The sequence below is a fragment of the Erpetoichthys calabaricus genome, chromosome 2, assembly GCF_900747795.2.
Source record: "Erpetoichthys calabaricus chromosome 2, fErpCal1.3, whole genome shotgun sequence".
Lineage (NCBI taxonomy): Eukaryota > Metazoa > Chordata > Cladistia > Polypteriformes > Polypteridae > Erpetoichthys > Erpetoichthys calabaricus.
Genome location: NC_041395.2, coordinates 85416750 through 85437474, shown reverse-complemented (window position 1 = coordinate 85437474; position 20725 = coordinate 85416750). Strand labels below are relative to the sequence as shown.

Here is a 20725-nt window from a genome sequence, read left to right as displayed (position 1 = left end):
ATATTATTAAAGAAGTAGATGCCAGCTGTACTAAATTAAGGTACAGTCCATACTGTGTGTTCCATGTGAACTTTCATATATCTTAGACAGTTTTGACTGGACAACAGTAGCTAAAGAATCCTTTTACTCAAAATGTAAGGACTCAGAGCAAAACATGCTAAGATGCCAGGAGTGTGAATGTCATGACAGAGCATCACATTGTTTTAGTGTTTTTATGGGGCATAGATAAGAAATGAATTTAATATACTACAGGGTCCATGATTATATTCAATGATCTTGAAGGATTTAGATTGAGCATATATCATACGTTTCCCATTTTTCATGGAACTCACTTACTTTCCTTGAAAAATATGTCATTGCATGCCCCATCTAAGTTTAGAAGGACATTCCACAGCAGTAGAATTGGTATACTTTGGCGTCATTACATAAACATATGGAAGCCTTAGGGGAGGTAGTCTTTGGTGTCATTGCATAACAATATGGATGCCAGATGTAATATTTAACTGGAAATGAGTCACAGGTAAGCCTTTTACATGAAGTAACATTTTCGTGCTTTTAAATTACGTAGTTCATTAGGCCTTGAAGGTATTAACTAAAATGTTTGTAATTAAGAAAAATATATAGTATCACAAAGAACCTAAAAAATCCCAAAAACTCTTTACCAAAACTCATGATACTCAAAAAGGTTACACAAAATCCTAATACTTTATTATCTCACCTCATTCGCAAACCCATTTAATCCAATTCAAGATCACAGTGGGCCAGATACTATTCTGGAAACACTGGGAACTAGGAAGGAACCAGCCCTTGACATGGCATCATTATATTACAATCATACTCAAAATGTAAATGAATCAGACACAACGAAAAATGAGTGTAATGACTGGCCATACACATTTGTTGATAATAATTCTAGAGAGGCTAGCAATTTTTGTTCTCTGCTATATATGTATTTTATAGTGCCAGAAATGTCACAAAAATGTATTCATCACATAGTGTATGTAGTGTATGTAAAATCTGGAATTTGCTACAGGAATTTTATAAAACCGTCTGGTATCCTACTATAGGACCCAGATCAGATCATTACAGCAATGGGAAAAAAACATTTGTAACACTTTCCAATTTTAAGTTGTATAGTGTCACAGTTTGCATAGGTAGGTGGCTTTCCACTGTAGGAATTCTTACGGTATATGCTTGTTCTTCAGACAGATGTTAGTAGTAGTAAATGGATGGCTTTAGACAGAAAAGTATAAAATGACTGAATGTAACTGTGCACACACGACTACTCTTACTTTACTATACCTAATATCTGATGAGAATTATCATCTGAAGGTGTAAAATTGCATTCCACCTTTATGTAAATGTATTCTATACATATCACAATACTACTGCCAAATTCCTTTCCAAAATCTATCTTAAAAAATGTAATTCAGGCAGTGGAAAGGCTTTTCAGCACCAAACAAATGTTTTTCCTTACATCTAAACATCCTTTTTAACTTCTGCCTTTTTCTTCTTTCTTTTCCAGTTTTTCTGTAGTGACAATTTGTGTCGCCACCACCTGATCAAAGTACTGTGCAACCACCTGTAGATTTGAAACATAAGTGGATACTCCAGCTGTTGATGAGATCTCATGCAACGAAGATTAAAAAACAATAAGGGACTATTTAAGTACATTTAAGTTAGGTAGAACGCCTAGTGGAGGCTGGGTGGCCTTTTGGCCTTGAAACCCCTCTAACTTTTGATGTTTTCTTCAGCTTCATATCTCTGGAGTTTTCATTTTATTTTTCTATACTCTGCGGCCATCTGACCATAGCATCAAAAATTGAATCTATATGTTAGGACTTTAATGTTTCTCTTACCTGTATATCTATTTTCTGGAAGTGTGTACGCCATGTATTCGTAAGAATGTCATTTATTCATTCAATAAATGTTGTTAATTTTGTAAAAAAATGTTTATTTTATTTCCTAAAAAATGGCTGTATTGGGTCTGCGTGGGTTTCCTCCGGGCGCTCCGGTTTCCTCCCACAATCCAAAGACATGCAGGTTAGGTGGATTGGCGATTCTAAATTGGCCCTAGCGTGTGCTTGGTGTGTGGGTGTGTTTGTGTGTGTCCTGCGGTGGGTTGGCACCCTGCCCGGGATTGGTTCCCTGCCTTGTGCCCTGTGTTGGCTGGGATTGGCTCCAGCAGACCCCCGTGACCCTGTTTGGATTCAGCGGGTTGGAAAATGGATGGATGGATGGATGGCTGTATTGGTTGATGAGTGAGTGGTGAGATCTGAAAAAACAAAATTTTTCATAATTTTCTAATTACTTAGCCTTTCATTTAAAAATCATTAAAAGTTATCTTAGAAAGCAGTTATGGATAGAGGAAGCAACACTTGTGAATAAATGAAAGGGTAACATTAATTTATTTTCTAACCTTACTTACAGTATGCCATTACAGAGTGGGGAGAGGCCAGTGCTTTTCCTCACAGCATCAGGAATAATGTATGAACTAAACCAGAATGGAATTCTTGTCAATCATAGCTCATATTATTGTGCACACTTCTATTCGTTTGCACCACATCGATTTAGAGTGTCCTGGTAACCTAAATGCATACTTTTGTGATGGTTAAAAGAATTTAAACAACTATGTAAGATGTTATGCAAACACTACTTGACTATCTTTAGGCTATAAATAAAACTAGGAGTTGTAAGGCAGCTGTGCTTATAACCACACCAACAAAATCCAGCTGTAACAGATCTGCTTTGTCATAATACGTACAGTAAATGTTGTAAACATTTAATGTTGCCATCAAATTAATTCGGGCAGTCCTGTTCTTCTATGACATAAGCAAGTATTAGGTTAATTGGTAACTCTAAATTAGTCCAATGTTATTAAGTGTGGGTTTTCACGTGAATGTGAATTAAGAGGGTGTGCAAAGCAAATAGATTGAATGACTTGCACTCCCTCCTCCATCCACATGGAAGCAACAACTGTCATCAGAACTTATTTTTTCCATCTTAAAATTTTGGAAAATTAAGACGTGTTTATAAATACTGTATGAAAGATGGTAAGAAATCAGTTCACACATTTATGTCTGGTAGATCTGATTTCTGCAATGTGGAATTTGCATGCTCTACAAACAGTTCTTTGTGCAGCTTTCAGTTAACTCAAAATGCTGGTGCAAGAATTATTACCAGAACTTGAAAGTGTTAGCATATAACTCATATCTTAAAGTTTGTTTGCGGGCTTCCATTTAAGTTTAGGGATGATTTTAAAAATCCTTCTTCTTATAAAGCTTTAAATGGCGTAGTACCAACTTATCAACCTGAACATATTATTACATACAATCTTGAGCGCACATTACAATCTTAACATGGCAGGATAGCAAGGTATTCAAGGTGATACAAGAACTGCTGGAGGTCAGGCATTAAGATTTAGGGCCCCATAGCTGTTGGATGATCTGCCTGGTTATATAAAAGTTACCCCTTTTTGTCAGCTTTTAAGTCCAGACGGAAGACCCGCTACTTTAGTCTATCTTTATTCTATCATACCCTGATTAAAGCTGCTGGTTAGCTGTGCTTATTTCATTTTTGTTAAGACATTTATACAAAAATACAGGGTGAGTCAAAATTATATTAACATTTGAATGGCAGAAACAATTTATTCACAAAACATACTTAATATGTGCAAGATGATTTACAGGAATGTCTCAGTCTGTTCTCCATCATGTTCAACACACAAAAACCAACGAGCAACAGTGCCATTTAAAGCCTGGACACACATTTTGTGGGGAATAGATGATACCACAGTCTGTATTCTGTCTTTCAGGTCATTGATTTCACAAACTTTTCTGCTATACACACGCTCCTCCATCATACCCCATAACCAGAAATCACAGGGTGACAAATCAGGGGAGTGTGAAAGCCATGGCAATTGTCCACCACGACCTATCCATCGACCTGGAAAGGTGTGATTGAGATAAAAATAATCCATTAGTGTTAACATAATTTTGACTCACCCTATATAAGTACCTCAGTAACTATGGGCTGTTACTGACCCTTTCTATTCAGTTTCTACTTTTAGCTTCCTGCTGTGGCACTGCTATAGTGCCAACCTGTTTTCTTGCCCATGAGGAAGAATCCAGAAGTACCTGGGAGCCTTCGGAAGCAAGGCTGAATTATTATTATTATTAGGACTTAATATATAATATTATATAATAAATAATAATAATATATATAATAAATACTGTATATATATAATATAAATATAATATTTATAATATAAATATCAATATAAATATACAATAAGTAATAATAAATTATCATTATTTTATATAATACTGTAGAATGCCCAGGAGAGACAGGTTAGCTGAGGCCTCCAGAACTGTAAATGTGCATGTCTGATTTTGTCTATGACTTTTCTTGTCCACTAACATTAGACCTGGGTGAAGTTTTTCTTTTGCTTTCCTATTTTGTCAACTGGTTATATGTCAATGATAATAACAAAGAACACACATTGTTAGGATATATTTAATGGGTGGTTAGTATTTTGCTTTTGTATTTGTAGCACACTAAACCTGTGCTCAGTGAAGAGCACTATTATAAAAATGAATTGAGTTTAGTTGAAAATTGAATCTTATCCTGCGGTCCAGAGTTCCACTCTGCTTTGGGTCAGACTTATCCGTTTAAATATTTATAGAAGGTATTTCTGTGACAGATAAAAAAGATTATGAGGCTTAAACATGAGCTAGTAGTATATTATTTATTACTTTTTATTATTTTCTAACATTTAGTTGATTTAATAGTTTTCTGCTTTGATGCCACCTGATCTGTTTATCTTCATGCAGGTTACGTACTTAAGCCTTGGAATGTTGCTTTTTCCCCAGCACGACTTCGCGCTAAACTCCAGTTTCTGCATCCAGCTCACTTCTCGCTGTTCCATACAAGTTACAACTTAGTCCTCTCTAGGCACGCGCGCTGGCGCGTGCTCGTGTGTCTAACTGCGAGCAGCTTGGAGCTAAGCCGCACAATTCCTGGTAGCTGTCACCCGGAAGACTCAAGATTTGGAAAGCTGTGCAAAGCGCTACACCCTCTCCGTCGCCGCGGCGACTGCTCTTGAATAATGTCTGCCGTGATCAATCGATAAGATTTATGACAGCAGGCAAGGGCTCCTTCGACTGCGTCGTGCTGGTCGACTACAAAGCACACCTGGGTTAACGGTGCGAACTCTTTCGTTGTTTGGACGCTGTGCAACAGAGGAGCGGGATGGGATAAATCCAGTTGAGTCACACCAGGATCCGAGAATCTCTTCAGTCGAATTCCGTAAAAGTGTCTGGAAGAGCGTTGCGAACAAAGCGCTTCTACCTGGGAAGGAGCTGCAGACAACACTGGTAAGACGGCGACATGTCTCGATTATGAAACGTGTTACTTCAGCACCGGATTATAGAACAGCTATTGCAGGTAAATTTACCAAACGGGAAAATCCTAGGTCGTATGAATATAATTTGAAAAACGGGGCGTTACCTATGCAAGTGCGAATACAGGTATTCTTCAAAATGAATTCCACACAGAAGAAACTTATTGCATTTTACTGTATATGTATATATATATTTTTGCAATCTTATCGAATTGCTATCCTGCCATATATTGTACAGGTACAGGTTTAAATGCATTATTAAATTTGGAGAATTATTTGCTCGTTTCCAGGGCAACCACTGCGACCTCAGTCCCTGTCTGATGTGTGGATTGCTTTGTTTATAAAATTGTGATTGTATGTACATTTGTAGAATAGGGTACTGAACGGTCCAAATCGCCACATTTCAGACCAGTCGTGCGTGGGTCTTATTTAATACTGGATTAGCCGAAAATGCTGAATATTGATTTTTGAGCGTTGCCAGATGCAAAACACACGGGAAACATCTGCATTTAATGAGGAGCAAGTTTTAATAGAATATTTACAACACTAAATATACATATATGTGCGTGTCTTTATAATTAGTCAGAATGCACATAAACCAATGCGTGTGGCACTAAAAGGGTGGGGACAAGTTGGTTTGTAAGTACAAACAAAGAACAAGGTACAATTGTAAAAACAATACGAGTTAGAAAGGTATAGCTTATTAGCGGGAAAAAAGTCCACACAACCAATGACTGGGATGAAAGCCGAATCCAATATACATTTATACATTGCTGAATCCTTAGAATACTTTAAGTTATCAAAAAGACCTTTCAACTAGATAACAGGCATTAAGTAGATCGATTTTAAATATATTTAAAATTACTATTACTGAAGATACTTTTACCCATGATAACTTACAAAATCAAGGTAAATAACATGTATTATTACAAGCAGGTTAAGTGACTTTCTCCTGACTGTACACTTAGTTGAAGTTGGGGACAGGAACAGCAATCTTGTATCTTACAGTCTAGCACAGTTACTTGTATGCTGTACTCTTATGACACATATTGTTTACAAAAAACGGATTACCTGAAAGAAACATTTTACCTTTCTTGAACTGTATTGGTTGCATAGCTTTGCTATCAATACCCAGGCACAGGATATATTGGTGTCTGTATTCCAGTTATCACAGAGTCTGTTAAAGTTAATAAACTAAGCCTTTTCATTTTGAAGAAAACCAAAGCCTTAAATTGCATGCATTGACACATGAAAACTAGAGATTTAAGATAGGAATAACAATAATGTAACAAAAACAGTAATTAAGAATAATGCTCACTTTTTTCTTCCTTAAGATTTTGTAAACAAATGAGAACAAGTGAAAACATGCAGATCATACCTATCCAGTTGGAATGCTGGCAACAACATTTTTACATTTTTTTTGGCAGTGTTGTTCCTGGTGAAGCAAACAAGTCTACAACAAACATACAAATCCATAATCTAGAGCTGCTGCTTAGAGTCTAGAGTAAATGGTTAACAGTATGTTATCTTCTTTTAACAATTTTCTTTTAGATCACTAAAGTAAACCTCATTGAAACTGTTATATTGATTCCCTTGTTCTTGATACCATTTTGCCCATATTTAATGCATATACTGTACATCTTTTTTAACCTATGGATATTTTTGCATATGAAAAGCTTTTGCCATTCCCCTCCATTGCTACTGTACACTTTTAAAAATACTGGTTCTTTAATGGCATTTTATGGTTCTTTACTCAGTTGTGTGGTTCGTTGTAGAACTATTGCTTGACAAAGCACCATTTCATTCTGGGAGGGGTTCTTTGCAGATGAAGTTGATTCTTTGTGCCTTGAAAAGCTTCGTAATGTAAAGGAGATAAAAAACTGAAGTCTTGATTGTTTGATAGGCTACCTAGCAGGACACTAACAGATTAAGAAAACTGATATTTAGCCTGTGTTATTGTATGCAGTAAAAGTCCTTTTAAAATAATGACTTATTGGTATTTCATAAAGCTGTTACCATCTATTCATGGTTACTTACTGTGTGGAGCCTGTTATAGATCTGAGTAAGTAAAAGATTCTTTCCGGAACCTTTATGTGGATCTGTCATTTGGGAATCAAACATGCTTCCCATATAGCATCACTCTGGCACCTTTTTTTAAGACTGTATAAAATAACTTATTCTCAAAAACAACTAATATAAGATTTTGAGGGCGCTTTATTCCATGTGACCATTTTGTATATCAGCCTCTATCTGAGCAGGGCATAATGAGAAGACCCAATTTCTGCACGAATGGATTCACTAAAAGGCAGAAATAGAAAACTGTTCATTCATTAGGCAGACTGTCACATATGTCCAAACACACACTGAATCCAGTTTTGAGTTGTAATTTAGAGTGTGTACATGTATTTGGTTCAAAGGAGGAAATTTGGGGCTACCCACAAATATGCTGAGAAAATGAAAACTCAACACATAATGCTACCTCACAGGTCCTCACAGGTGGCGCAATGGTAGTGCTGCTGCTTTGCAGTAGGAAGATTGTGGGTTCAATTCCCGGTTCCTCCCTGTGTAGACAGCGCTTTGAGTACTGAGAAAAGTGCTATATAAATGTAATGAATTATTATTATTACTCAGGTGGTAACTGGACTAGTGTCCAAGAGCTGCTAATCACGTCAAACAACATGTACCTGTATAGTATTAGTGTAGCACTAAAACATGTTTGTTGAGCTCCAAATGTAATGTTCTAATGAAATGCAGAACACAATATCATCTAGGAGAATACATATTGTTAAATTATAGTTTTCTGTCTTACTGGCTGGTGGATGAGTTCATGTATAGTAAATTGCGAGCTAAATTTTTGGTAGTAGTTTTCCCATATTTCTAGACAGTAGTAGTGTAAGTCAATCTCCAGGAACTAATTTTTAAATATTGTCCTAATGGATTACTTTTTATATGTGAAATCATGTAATTTCCGTTTTGATTCATCATCATCATGTCAATGTTGATCAATTATTCTGAAAATTTAAACATTCTCCAGCCTCATTCTCTGATATTTTAGATATTATGCATGTTGCTTAAATGTTGCTTATAACTGTGAAATAAGTATACTTGCTGGCAATAATGTTCATACATTTGCCATGCTTTCAAATAATTTTCTACCTTTTTCTTTTTTTCTAATTTAGGTCTGTAGCAGACCACAGTAATAATTCCTTATGTAATGTATACAGGCCAGTTTTTACACAATGCATGTACAATTGTGCAATAGTTATTAGTATTAACATCTGCCTGAAATTAGTTCCAATCTGCACATTTTGACCATGTATGCTCCATTTTAAGAAGCTGATTAATGATATATTAAAATTTGTACTTTCTAATAACAGAAGCAATATAGGCACTGCAGTTGGATAACTTCCTATAAATAAGCATTTTTCCACATTTGGTATTGACTAACAATACATTGCTGTAAAACCATGTAACATCTTTCTGGGTGAAGTACAAATACACTTGTCTGTTGACTGTATTATGTGATATTTGCAATGGAGTAAACATGAGAGGATCAGTAGAGAGACTGTTTAGTAAGCAAAACATATGTGGAGAGCACAAGTCCACACATTTACAGTTATCAGTTTCACTGTTGTTAATGTAATTAATAATAATAATAATAATACATTTTATTTGAAGCGCCTTTCAAAAAACTCAAGGTCACTGTACAACCAGGTTAAAAAATAAACATTCAATAACTAGAAAATTTAAAATCCAAATAAAACATCAGATAAAACACCAATAACAGTTACAATGAATAAGCAATTTTGAACAGATAAGTTTTAAGATTAGCCTGAAATTGGTGAAGGGTAGTCATATTCCTAAGATAAGCAGGTAAAGAGTTCCATAAGGAAGGTGCCAATCTGCTAAATGCGCGATATCCCATCATAACAAGACGTGCTGGTGGATTATTTAAGTTAATGGAAAAAGAGAATCTGAGCATACGAGAGGGTTTAATGACTTGTAGGAGCTGTGAGAGATATGTGGGGGCAAGATTATGAATGGCCTTATATGTAAGGACTAAAATTTTGTAGTTGACCCTAAACTTTATTGGCAGCCAATGAAGCTGCTGAATTGTTATTACGTGAAACTAAAGGCAAAATGCAGTTAAGAGATCAGCTGATGCTTTTATAAAGCATGTTTCTGAATGGCTCTGACTGTCTCTACGTAAAATAAATAACCTACTAAATATAATCCATCCATTTTCCAACCCACTGAATCCAAACACAGGGTCATGGGGGTCTGCTGGAGCCAATCTCAGCCAACACAGGGTGCAAGGCAGGAACCAATCCCGGGCAGGGCGCCAACCCACCGCAGACTAAATATAATATATAAAATAAATTGATTCTTCCATGAAAGACTGACTATACTCATACTATACTTCCACTCTATAGAACTGTTTTTAAAATGGATGGGTGTGTGCTGAATTCATTTTTTTCATCAAGGTAACATTCTTATTGACAGACATAAACTGTTAGAATAATGTTGTCTGTCTGGTGTTCACTTAAAAAAAAATGTTATTCTCTTTAGAACGGCCTTTCAACACTCTTAGAAATAATGGTTCTAAAATGGCACTTTACAGGGTAGTGAGGTTCTTTGTGGAGCTATGCCTTAACCAAGAACTATTTTATTCTGGGAAAAGTTCCTTGCATATGAAGTTGGTTCTTTCTGCTTTGAAAAGGTCCTTAATATGTCAACATAACAGAATCCTTTAATGTATACTAGGATATTAAACCTATCAGGGTACTGGCTGATCATAAAAACCTGAATCTAGCTTGTGTGATTGTATGCAACAAGAGTCTTTGTGAAACCAGAAACCCATTTGTATTTCACAAATCTGTTACCATCTACTTATGGCTATTTATGGAACCTATTACGGATCTATATAAAAGGTTCCTTCTAGAACCTTCATGTAGATGGTTGTTTATGGAACCAAAAATGGTTCCCATGTGGCATCACTCTGAAAAATCACTTTGACAGCTTTATTTTTAAGAGTGTGTTTCTGATAGCTTAATGACTACTGAATATTAATGCAATGGTCTTGCCTTGTATTGAACTGAATTAAGAGCATGCTAATAGGTCATTTTCACAGAAATGCACACATTTTGCTATAAACAGAAAGTTATCAACATTAATTTCTTTGCAAGAAGATTATACAGTTGTATAATAAATAAGACATTATTGTAAAAGTCAATAGGCTTAAAAACTTCCTGTTGCATTTTTTATAAATGTGGACCAAGACTCAAGCTAATCCAATATCTATCTTCCTTTTGGTCTACCACTGTGTAAAAAGAAACAGTGTATAACAATTCTGCCACATTGGAACAACATGGAACTATTGATGAATATGACAATAGCTGTGCATAGCTGTCCTTCAAACATTACACAGTGTTCACACTAAGTAACCACAGGCAGCTATGGTTCAAACCTTGAGAAAGAGAGAGATCACTGAGGTATGGAAAACCCAGTAAAACTAATAACCTATATTGTATCCTAATTCTTAAGTACAAGGTTTAAGGGACATGCAAACAGCTTTAGCAATAAAGAGATGGAGCAGCAAGGACATCTTTTCCACTATATAATTATTATTGTTGCAACTAGCTACAAATTTTTGGGTGTGGACTTCAAATGAGAAGAATTTAAAGAGTGGAAGTTTATTTGTCCCTTGTCAATTAGACTTGTAAACAATCAACTTTTACCCTTACGTAAGCCATGCTTGCTGTCATAGTTGGCCAGGAAAAATTGGCTAATGTTACTATAAGAAAGAAGAAAAGTCATTTTTTTAATTTACTGCACCCCAAGTGATAGTCACAAAATCTGGTGAATATCCTTGCAGTTTATTCCAGGAAGCTAACACCCACTATACTTGATGATTTAAGGTCTTGTGCTATTTCTGGCTTTGTAAAGCTAACTAAATGGAACCCTTTACTTCAGTACTGGCATTTGTTAGCCTATTTTTCATTCTCCCATCATTCTTCTTTTTAATTCAGACAGCTGAGAAACAAACACCCTTTTCTCAGCCTCCTAATCTTATTATGTAATTAGAGCAAGTTTTTGTACACATGCTACGCATGCTTGTAGGCTTAAGTAAGTGGGGGAAAGTTTTATTTCACGTTTTACTCTGTCTTTAAAATGGCACAGATAATGCTTTTTAATACATGAATGGGAACACCTAAAAAGAATAAGTAAGAGGTTCCTGCCTTGCACCCTGTGCTTGGTGGGATTGCCTCCAGCCCACCATGGCCCTGCTCAGGATTAAGCAGGCTTAGAAAATGGTGTGTTATGGTATAAAACAGGAAGAGAACTCCTTAAGCAAAATACACCCTCTGCCAAAAGTGGGAAAGGTTGGCAAATTAGAAGTATAAAATCAGTAACAGCATAATAAAAGAGTAGATCAGTTTTATTTAAATTTTATAATTAAGTTTCATGTTTTACATTATAACCCCTTTTATACACCACTTCAATTTTCCTAGCTTGAAGTGTGTTGTGAATGGGATTGCATTTAATTGTTGAGAATATTTTAACAATTCCATAATATTTATAGCTTCTGTCAGGCATCAAAGGGATTTTAGAAAAATAAATCTGTAATGCAGCATATGTATGATTGGTTTGGCATTTAAAACTGTTAAAGAAAACATTAACCATATGTTAACTAAATACTATTTGCACTATATGCAACTATATACTATATGCTCACTTTGAGTGGGGTCAAAAGTAATTCTCACAAGGACTATAAAAACTTGCAGTCTTACAATCATATTTACATAAACTATAAATTATGCACAATATTATTTAATTAGGTGTTGCAAAATGCTTTGTAATTGGTTCCAATTTTTTCATACCCTGCATGCTAACACCAGTTCATAAGACATTGACCTACCACTGTTAAATTGATGATCTTCAGTTTTAAATTACCATTGAGACTATAACATCAGTTTCTGCCTCTGAACTATGGACATGAGTCGCAGGATGATCAGCTTTATTCAATAAATCAGAAATTCTTATGACTTGCTGATGATTTTTCTAAAACATCAGACTTTATTCTGAATATTAACTGTTGCGGCACCTATCTCTGCTCACATTTACCACCTTAGTTTTTTTCTTGGATTTGATACTCTGATGTATTCACTGGCCACTTTATTACTTACACATATCTAGCACTGGATTCCACTCCAGTACAGCCTGAATTGTTTAATACATGTATTTGACATGTTGCTGGATACTCCACTGTTAAATTTAAGGTTATGGTGACTAAATAGCATCATGTCTTTCCTAGATTTGTGACCACACATTCATGCTGCAGACCATCTGTGGCGTTTCATCATAAAGATGCTCTGTTGAATTAAAATCTACTCACTGTGAAGGCCATTGGAGTAAAGTGAAATCACAGTCAGGTTTGTAGAAATAGCTTTTCCTAACATGGTGTGTTATCCTGCAGGAAGTAACAATTTGTAAAAGGATGTTTATAAAAGGATGTACAGTACATGCAAAAATGCTTGGGTACACTGTGGCATTCACATAATGCTCAGGTTGTTTTAAGAGGCCTAATATATCGCTAGAAAGGCACTTTCCACATTATTGCATTACCACCCTGAACTGTTTATACACAAGGCAAGTTGAATCCATGGACTCATGCTGTTTACTCCAGATTTCTGTGCAACCTTTTGCATTTTCCTTTAGAAATCAACATTTTATCAGACCAGGTGGCATTTTTCCAGTATTCAGTGATCTAGTTTTGGTGATTGTGTAACCATCGTAGCCTCATCTTCCTGTTTTTGGCAGACACAAACAGAATACAGCATAGTCTTCTGTTTCTGTAGCCCATTATTATTATTGTTTAACCTAGTGTGTATTCAAGTTTGCTGTTCCTATACATTGCTATTGTAAAGAGCTGTTTATTTAGCATTTAAGTGCCTTTTCAATAAAGAAGTGACCACTAAGTGTACATTAAGAGTAACATCAAATTAGTGCCTTCCTTCTAAAATACAATATCTTCCTGATATCCCCTCTGACTATGTCAGTGTTGAAATCCTCAATCACAACTTCATAGGCTTAGGCTTGGATTAGTGTAATAAAATCCTCTGTGGTAGCATAAGGAAACACTGTATGAGATTCAATATGGTCAGAATGCATACTTAAGTCTGTAGCCACAACCATCTCACCTCTGTGCTATTGATCCTCTTTATCACCATTTCTAGGTCCAGGCACAAGACCTTGGATAATAGACTCTTTGGTAATTTAATTTTTACAGTGCCCTCTAAAATTTACTTCCTTAAAAGCTTGTTATAGCCCCAACTACAGACTTTCCAAAAGAATATTAAAAACTCTGTTGCACAAAACTATTAACTCTCTGGCTTTGTTATTGATGATTTCATGCTACTATTTTAATTTTGATTTTAATTTAAACTAATTGTATTTGAATGTTGATTTGGATTCTTTGACATAAAGTGTTTCAGTTCCTTCAAAATCGCTTTAAAAAAAATGGTCAGGTCAAATGGGCTTTATTGTCGTACTACCATCTATACCCATACCTTGGGTACATCATGCAGTGGAATGAAATTACATTTCGCAGGGCCACAGTGCAATCTTTAGACAATTAATATGAGAATGAAACAATACAGATGGGTGGGTAATGTTTCATAAAAGAATGTAAAATAAGGAACAACCTCTGTACAAATCAACATCATATAGACAACCACCAATCAATGATGATATGAAATATAAAATGGACAAGGAATACAAAGGAATACAGAACAAAAGAGAAATTAAATAAGAGCCTATGATAAGGGTGCACGTGCAGGGACAGGGGGTGGCATTGTGTTCAGGAGCCTGACTGCCAGTTGGAAGAAGCTGTCAGGTAGTGCTGGTCTGCATTCTCTGATATCTTATGCCAGATGGAAGCAGGGAAAAGAGTTTCTGCAAGGGGTGGTAGGAATTCCCAACAATGCTGGAGACCTTATTTGTGCAGCACTTTGTGAACATGTTCATGATGGAAGGGAGAGAAATCATGATGAAACCCATTGTATGGATTTGCGATCAGATGAATTAACAGTTTGCATACCAGACAGTGATGCAACTTGTGAGGACGTTCTCAGTGGGGCCCCTGGTGAGGATATGACGGGGAGGGCTTGCCCTCTTCAGTTGATGTAGAAAGCAGAGGAAGTATTGATGGACAATGTTAGGTCCTCCATCAGTTGTACAATTCTGTACTTTGTCTCATCATCATTGCTAATGAGACCCAATAACATTGTGTTATCAAGAAAATCGATGTAGCTGTTGGAGCTTCACATCGCAGCACAGTCATGAGTTAGTAAGGTGAGCAGAAGTGGGATGAGTACATATCCCTGGGGTTCTTAAGTTCTCAGTTTTATGATCCTGGTGATTTTATTACAAATGTGGACAAAATTCTACATGGCACACAGCTGGACCCTATTTGGGCTCAGTACAACAGACATTTTCCACTCCACTCAAATTATGACAATTGAATAGAAAAGTCATGCCTGTTCGCAATATGCTGAGCTGTGCTCTATACTGTTGTATCTTCAAATTAAAATACTTGAATTAATATAGAATCAATTTGCTGAACCTACTGTGAACCACCACTGGATGGGATGCTGGTTCAATGCAGGGCAAGTGAGAGAACCCTTGGCTTATAGTAATCACTATGATTTAGTGCAAATCTGATTAAATTATTTTTTCAACATCATTATATTTTGCCATTTATCATTGTGACATCTTGGTCAATATTTGTATCTGAAGTACTCTTGTACACTCTAAAGAATAATTGGCTTATGAGTAAAGATATGTATTGCAACTGTCTTTTGTCAGTAACCAATATCAACATGGAAACAAACAACATTTATCAGTTCTTATATTTCAAATTCAAGAATTTTAAACTGTGAAGTGATTCATATTTTTCAAGCATTTCCCCACATTGTGAAGAGGTGTAACTGAGGAATTGTGACTTTCACATACATGAAGCAGAAGTACATCATTATTATTTTAACTTCTTAAATCTCTGTACTCTGTACACGTGACAATAATGATCCTAAAAAATCCATAATCTAAAAATGAATTTAAACATAATATTTATTTTAATTTAAGGACCACATAAATATGCCCACACAATCCTATAATCCTTTTAATTATTTTTCTGTACAAAGTTTAATTGATCAGTAATGAATATTGTGTACATCCATTATTAGACCTAGGCTAACCAGCCTTTTTGTGTTTTTAACTGAATGTGGGTGAAGATAGGTGTGTGTCCTGTTAATGGGGGCAAACAAACTGTTTTGGAGTTAGGGTTAGGATTGCAGAAAACTGTGTGGGTATTGAGGTTTATGGGGATTGTTTTTGATGAGTAGCATAATGCTCACAGCTTGTCCACCATATTTCTCAAAGTGATTTAATGGATTCAGTAAAAAATATGCACTTAGGAAAGTATATTTATGTATGGTCCTTTAAATTATTTAAAAGCAGAATTACTGAAAGATATATCTTTAAATTGACATTAATTTATTTGGAAATTAATTGTTCACTACTTAATTCTATGTGGTCTCTTAATTCTAATGAATGCAGCAGTTGAATACAATAAGCTATCAACTGATATCTTTTCATTTTTGAACTGTAAGGTGATAAAGTTCAGCAGTATTAGGTAGCAGCAATAGTGAAATGTAAAGCATTATCCTCTCTAAATTATTTTGGCTTTAAGCATGTATGTGCTTGCTTTATGCAGAACAGATATTGAGCTGGTGCTTGTCCCAGAGAATGTAAACAAAGACCCCCCCCCCACCACCACCACCACCATCCACACTACTAGCGCTGTTTTAGACATAAAATTACAACCTGTTTTTTTTTTTTTTTTTACAATTCATGGTGTGTCAAGAGAAGATATGTGTCATCGTATTCAGTTGTGCAGTCAGATTAAATGGTGAGGCAGAGTGGATACCAGAGCTGCAGTCAGCAGTGAGAAGCTGTAACCATAGCAACAATTTGGGGCCTAGTTGTGGGATCAAAGCCTTGAGTTGAGTAATCCCCAGGAGACTTCATTTGAAGATTTTTACAGCTGTTTCTGTGTGAACAAATCTGGCCGACTTAGCCAGTTTTACTGCACTCAAGAGTTACAGAAATACATATTTATGTTTGTGTCTCCTTTTACAATTAATCCTTTCTCTGACAATTCTTAGAACTTTGTATATAGTTGTGAAAGAATGGGTTTCTTGGAGTAAACAGAGTATCATACAGTGTGCTTAAGTCACTTAGATTAGTGTGCTGTGATGATTTATAAACAGGGGGCACAAATCCAACACGTCACCTGTTCAAGCCATGTGGAATGTTAAAAACTGTCATAATACCATATTTGGAGATGAGCATGTGTTTTTTCAGTATTTTAAGAAAAACAAAAGAGAAGCAGTGCTGTCCAGCTGAAGAAAAAAAGGGAAAGGTAAATACATTGAAGGGAAAAATGTAAACATGCCCGCGTGTCCAATTTCGTACTTTTATAGATTTGCTTTAAAATGATACTTTTCAACTCGGTCACACTTAATCAACTTCATATTAAAAAAGCAATGTGCAACACTGCCACATTCTTCAAGTTTTGGTAGAAATATATACAATACTTTTAGTCTTTAATGTGAAAATATTATTTTTTCAGTTTTACTGTGTGTTAGTTATTCACTTTCTACACATCTGGCAGTGTGCAGTGTGGTCTTCCTACCACCTACATTTCTGCTTTTCATTTTCCTACTGTTACATTATTCTTTTTATTTTCAAAAACCAGAACACTATAATAGCATTTTGCTAAGCAAAATATAATAATAACATATCCGCTCCAACCATTTACTTTGAATTAAATACAATAAAAGCAAAAGAAAAATAGAAAAAAACAAAACAAAGCAAAACAAAATTCAACCTCACTGAAACACATTTATTGTTTTGATGTTTTTTTACAGTGGAGCATGGGTTAGTGCTGCTGCCTCAAATATCCACCATCCAGGGTTCAAATCCCATTACCACTTTTTGTCTTTTGGAGTTTGCACATTCTTCCTAGGTTTTTTGTGGATTTTCCTCTAGGTAGTCAAGTTTACCTGCTACATCTCTAAAGATTCTCATGTAACGTTATTGACAGTTCTAAAATGGCCCTGTGCTCTTAAGTGCGTGATCCAGACTGTGGCATAATAGAAAAAAACATTAAAGTACATAGCTTAATCTTCTTAATATTTAGGTACAACTGCAGCTGGATGTGTTTTGTTTGCTTTGGATCAACATAGCCATGTTTAACTAAGGTTTCTAGTTTTCGCATTTCATCAAAATTTGATTATTTCTGAGAATTTACCTTTCCCCCACCCTCCTTTTTTAATGTTTCCAAACTTCTGTTATTATGTGTTCTGTTCTCTTAGGGATGCTATTCCACAGAAATCCTATTTGTGTGTAATGCCTAATAATAATAATAATAATAATAATAATAAAAATGCATTTTATTTATAGGGCACTTTACATTAGCAGTAAATCTCAAAGTGCTACATAAAAAGTTTAAACAAAGGCAAAGCAAGTTAAAAACAGAGATAAAACAACAATAAGAGCCTAAGTAAATTCATCATAAACAGTTTGGAAACAGATTAGAAAGCAGAATATAAACTTAGAAATGGAGTTAGCTGTCTCTATTAGGATTGTATAGAATTATGTCATACCACAACCCGCAGTACTCAACTGCCTATTAGATTCCATTGAAAATGCAGATTCTTAATCCCAGAATGACTGCACTGTGTTTTTCACTGCTTCAAAGGAACAGATGTCTTTATTTGGGTGGACTTGGAAGCATGTGAAAGGTCTACCATACTGTGCTGTACAGTATCTTATGAGAAGATTGTGTTGATCCTTTGTAGTAACCCTTTCCTGCAATAATATTCAGGAAGAGAACATACACAGACCCTTATGTTCCAGACATCTTGATCTAATTAAACAAACAAAAAAAAAAACAAACTCTCTGTATTTGAAAAATAAAAGTTGGACGTCAACAATCACTAATTTTAGTATTTCAGTGCTTAATAATGAATTCTTGTAGTTCTTGAAATGTTTTTTGTCTCTCTATGCAGATGGACACTGAACACTGCATATAGACATTGTTAATTTATTGCAAGATGTTGAGGTTAACACTAAAATATCTTTGTAGAAATAAAGTAACAAATTCTGTTGATTGTTATGTAGAATAATATAAAATATTTTAACATCTAAAGATGATAACCAGACCAGATGCAGATTTAGTATTTAAAGCAGAAATTTAGGCATAATCCAAAACAGTATTTAAATTATCCACAAATGATTCTTTCTATAGATTTACCATCTTGATTGTTAATTAAATTAGTATCTTAAGTGAGTTAACACATTCACATCTGTCTTCTATGTTTTCTTGGTTTTGGGTATATTGATGCCAATAAAATTCCTTTGGTGCATCTTTATTATGACAGCAATGGTAAACAATTGATTATGTCAGCCCATTTTGTGTTGAAGCCAAGAGTAGCCCCAGTGTCCTGTGGCATCATGTATTTTCTTAAAATCCTAATTTCAATGTATGCATTTTAAGAGCAGGACACTGCTACTTTGTAGCTTCAGTAGTTAGAATTGTCCCTCAGTTTGGATATTTTTCCCTGTGTCCGTGTGAATTTTCTATGAGTACTCAGATTTCCTTAAACAAATACAAAGTCATGTGTGCTAAATTGATTTGAGTGTGACTGTCCTGTGATAAACTCGTGTCCCAAGAAGAGTTTTCTGATATGTTCAGACTCCTTGTGTCCATGTAGTAAAATAAGCAGATTCAGAAAAATAAATGGTTAGATAAGTGAGTTTCTAAAACATGACTCAGAACTTCTTTTCTTAAGAATATTAAAAAAAAACATTGTGTTAAATATTACTTGTGATGAACAGGTTTCCCTTTGAACATGTGCAGAATGTTACCATTCCAATTAATAAATAATTTATGAAAGTAGAATATTTACAGGTAATTAAAGCTTAACAGTTAGCTTGTTTTGTATATTGAGGAGTTCTAGATAAGAGCAGTCTAAGAGAAGAAGATTGCTGCCTATGTGCAGCAGTACAGCTTAAATAGTAATAATAATAATAACAATATACATTTATATAAGACACCAGCACCTTAAAAGACAGCTCTCTAAGAAAAAAAAAGAATATGACAGATATGTGAGTTTTCACATGGGACTAACAAAGCAAGTTGTTTTGTTTAATTTGCCATTTGTTTGCTCCTTCCCAGCTCTTCCTTTCCCACACACTCATGTTATTCGTGTTTTAATGAGGAAGTGTGAGAAGTTATTCCTGCCTTCTGTTTTTTTGGATCTTTGCCTAGTATTGAACAGTGTAGATTAATGAATTGTATACTCTTTAGAAAAAAAAGCTTTCAATGTACTTGAAGTTGTATGTATAAATATTTGATGACTGAAAGAGTATCTGGCTATTTACTAAACATATATGTTTTCAGTAACTAGTATATAAAATGTCCTTGTTTTTCTAACACCACAAATATTAATTGTTCCAAAGCATGTTTGGATATTGGCAGGACAGCTTTGGATATATGAGTCCCTGGACTAGAGTAAGCAGGTTGATAAAATAGATGGATGCTTAAATGTTGAACTTTTAACAAAATTACTGTGTTATCAAAGTAAGTTTAAGTTTGTAAAGTTAAATGCACTAGATTAGAGACATTTTGTAAATGGGACATTCTGTGGAAGGCTACATTTCTAATTTTGTTATTGGTCACTATATTTAATTACATAAAAATACTTAAATATACAAAACTTCATTTTTTCTTTATATAGGGTTACTGCTGTTTGGTTACTTAATCCATTTCCTCTTTGTAGTGCATTTATATTATTACCATCCGTCCATCTAATAAATGAGCCTAATCAAATTATATAGTCAGTTTATGCCAAAGCCAGTACCAGCAGCCAGCACTGAACAGTAGACAAAAAACACTGGTCTAATTTAAAGTCACCACTTAACCTATGCTCTTTTGAATTAACCATAGTACTATGAGGAAAAAACACACACAGATACAGGGAGAATGTGCAAAACAACACAGTCAGTGATTTGTCTAGTAATTCAAACCCAAGATTCGAGCTGTGAAATGAAAATATAAATCACCATGTGTCATTACTGTTATTGCAACTTACATTCCATTTTCTGTTTCCATTTTTCTTTTTTTTTTTGCTTGTCCAGTCCAGCACAAGACACACATCCATACAATACCTGTGTAGCATAACTAGTCAACCTAGATGC

The 20725-nt window shown here is 35.1% G+C and overlaps 1 protein-coding gene across 4 annotated transcripts in view; it reads left to right on the top strand.

The window, feature by feature from the left end:
* Positions 1–4983: 4983 nt before the first annotated feature.
* sema4ab (sema domain, immunoglobulin domain (Ig), transmembrane domain (TM) and short cytoplasmic domain, (semaphorin) 4Ab) overlaps positions 4984–20725 on the top strand; it is a 135478-nt gene continuing 119736 nt past the window's right edge. For 2 of the 4 annotated variants that reach the window (XM_028794023.2, XM_028794021.2), the window contains exon 1: positions 4984–5375. The gene's annotated coding sequence lies outside the window, so the exon portion shown is untranslated. Of the gene's footprint in view, positions 5446–20725 lie in introns of all 4 variants that reach the window. The other 2 variants (XM_028794020.2, XM_028794019.2) reach the window with 1 other exon arrangement.